This window comes from Gossypium arboreum, chromosome 2 (genome assembly GCF_025698485.1).
Source record: "Gossypium arboreum isolate Shixiya-1 chromosome 2, ASM2569848v2, whole genome shotgun sequence".
In the NCBI taxonomy this organism is placed as follows: Eukaryota; Viridiplantae; Streptophyta; class Magnoliopsida; order Malvales; family Malvaceae; genus Gossypium; species Gossypium arboreum.
The window spans coordinates 105,751,909-105,755,226 of NC_069071.1; the positions used below are offsets into that span (position 1 = coordinate 105,751,909).

A 3,318-nucleotide genomic window follows, 5' to 3' on the forward strand; every position below is an offset into this window, starting at 1 on the left:
TATAACAATATATGATATAAAATAATATACAAAGTCAATTTATGAAACCTTTATATACAAATAAATATTGATTATAAAAAATAAAATTAATGATGCATAAAATGAAGTAAATATATGAATTACAAGTAACAATATATATATATATATATATATATATATATATATATGAAAAAAACATGAGGAAAATAAGAAATACAATAAATTATATGATTTAAAAGAGTTCTTAAAATATTATACACATAAATAATTTTAAAAAGAAGATATATTTACAAAAGTTATATGAAAAAATAATAACATATACCATAGTAAAAATAAATTAAAATATGTCATATACGTGTAAAAATGTTAGAAATAATTATATGTCAAAATAACTTTTAATTAAAATATGAATTATAAGGTTAACTTAATTTTATTATAAATTATATACATAAATGAAGAAATACAATTAATTACAAGTTTATTAAAATCTATATATAAAGATATCAAAGCCTTAATAATAGATACAAATTAAATATAAATATAAAATATATATTTATTAATAATTTAAATGACACTTAAATCAATGAATTTCTAAAAACATTATATATAAACTAGAGTAAACAATGCTACAAATACAACATTAAATATTAAAATGACAGACTAAAAGGAAAGATTACAAAGCTCAACTACCAAAATAATACAAAATCTCACAACCAATGATTGTAAAACTAAGATTTATGTACAGTAAATAAAATAATGATGACAAGATTTAATTGTAACAAAATTAAAATCAGAGAATCCATTTACAAATAAAACAATTGCAAAATAGGGTCAATGTGTCACGCCTATGAAATGTGCAGGGACTGGTATTAAAAATACCCCATCACCACAACGCTTTTCTGAACCGCGGATTAAAATGAAAAGAGGCACAAATTAACATGCTAAATTGCGAAATAAAAAATAAGCCAACTGAACACAAATCGAAGACTCATGCAAAGGGGGGATCTAACGTGCAAATATGCCATTTAAACAAAGAAGGCGCGGATCCGGGTACCCAGCGGGTCGACGCGCGGACCTTCTTTGTTTGGAACGGCGCCGTTTTCGAAACCTTCCCCAAGCCTTCCTTTAACCTTTCCTTCTCCTTCAGCCGATTTTCTTCCCTTTTGAAAGCCAAAAACCCTTAAAAACAAACAGCATGGTTCTATTAGCAAGCCTCTGTTGAATCACCATCATTTGGTGACCAACTGCATGCAAACAAACGCTCCAATTACACCATTGATGGAGCTTACCCATACCTTGAAGAATCCAATAAGTATTTCTTTCTATATTTTCCTTTATTTTTGAAAATAAAATTCCAATCTCATGATTTTTAACAGAGCAAACAATCCATGGCTCAAAGATCATTTCGAAAATAATCAATCCCTCGCCCTTGCCTCTGTATTTCAAGGTTTTTTGGGCTCTCATCGGTATTGATTTAAAAAAAAAAATAAATCAAAGACATAAATATTACTAAGAAAAAGTAAAAATTATTCATGGTAAATTGTAAAATCATCATATAATAAAATAAGAACTTAAATTCCATAATAATTCACCATAATCATACAGAACTTATTCATGGTAACTTTTAAAGTCACCCATAAAATAAAAACTAATGAATTAGATAATGGGACTTAATTGTAAAAGTCACAAAAACATAAATATTACTAAGAAAAAGTAAAAATTAAACTCACATATGTCAAAATATGAAAAACCAGTAACTTCCAAACCTCCTATGGCGTTTTTGCTGAAGAAAAATGATGATATCTCTAGATTTTTTCAATTTTGTCTTTGTTTTATATGTTTAAATTGCAAAATTTTCAATTTTGCCCTTATTTCTCCTTGTCTTTTTGCTGATTTTCTTGCCCAAACTGTCCAGCCCATATAATTTGGGTCTAATATCCTTTTAAATCCCTCCTTATTAGTCACTTAAGCTATTTAATCACTTTACCAAATTTTGCACTATTTTCAATTTAGTTCCTTTTAATTAATTGACTAACTAAACATTAAAATTTTCTAACGAAACTTTAATACTAACTCAATAACACTCCATAAATATTTATAAAAATATTTATGGCTCGGTTTATGAATCTGAGGTCTCGATACCTTGGTTTCAACCCGATTTACCTAATTAATTCTTTTAAATCACAAAATTCACTAATTACAAAAAATACTTCTATAATTACACTTGACTCATAGGTATTAATTTATTAAATTTTCAACTCACTCGTCGAATTTAGTGATCTTGAATCACTGTTTCTGACACCACTAAAAATTGGGCTGTTACAATTACTGATTAAAAAAAATTAAAACTAGATGACCAAAATAGAAACATGCTAATAGTTAGGAGACCATTAATATAATTTGCCCTTAATTTTACTACTTGTAATTAAATTAAAATGACACACTTTAAAAAGTTGATTGAAAACCTTATTTTAAAAATTTTAAGTCATCTTATAAATTAAAATAAGTCAAACAACTCATTTTAATAATCTTTTGATATGGGTTCTCCTTTACCGCAAGAGTTGTTCTCTTTTATCTCGTTGGAACAACTAGGGTCCTTAGTCCCTGCGGGCTTTGAGAGGGCCACAAAGAAAGTTAAGAATAAATCCCCTGATGGTCCTGATCTAGAGGATGTGGTAATGAAAGATGGGTCTCCCAAAGGTTTCATGGCAAGACAAACTTGTAGGGAATGTTGAGGATAGAGGGGTTAAAAGATGAAGTGGTTGTAGAGTCAGAACTTGAAATTGGGAAGGATGACTACACGATTAGTATCGAAGGCAAGTATCCTGAGATTACTTTTTTCGAGCGGATTCATGAATGGATTGATAGGAGCTTGGCTAAGACAATTCTAACGCGTCTCTTTGGAAAAAAATATTGGTTACAAAGCTTTGGTAGGTTGTCTACAAGCTTTATGAGGTTTAACTGGGAGATTCCAGGTGGTTGACCTTAATAACAATTTTTTCCTAGTTAAACTCAATAATAAAAAAGAAAGTTATCCTTCGAAAATGGTGGTCTGGGTAAGGTTTCCTTGACTTCCATATTGATACTATACTAAAGGTTTGTTGAGAATTTTCTCCAAAGTGATGGGAAAGATTATAAAAGTTTATTGTAACACAACGAAGTGAAGAGAGGTCATTTTGCTTGCTTGGAAGTGCTGGTTGATCTGAAAAAACCTTTAATTTTTTGTGTTGGTATTGATGGTAATGTTAAATATGTAGAGTACAAAGGCTTGCTTGTCACTTGTTATGAGTGTGGTTACTATGGGCACACTAAGGAGAGTTGTCCGAAACAACAAGGGAA

General features: G+C 29.1%; 1 long non-coding RNA gene across 1 annotated transcript; it reads right to left on the reverse strand.

The window, feature by feature from the left end:
* Positions 1-699: 699 nt before the first annotated feature.
* Positions 700-1,796, reverse strand: LOC128283959 (uncharacterized). The gene is made up of 2 exons (XR_008274276.1): positions 1,710-1,796; positions 700-1,158 (listed from the first exon to the last, which is right to left on the reverse strand). It is a non-coding gene; the product is annotated as an uncharacterized LOC128283959 (long non-coding RNA).
* Positions 1,797-3,318: the final 1,522 nt, after the last annotated feature.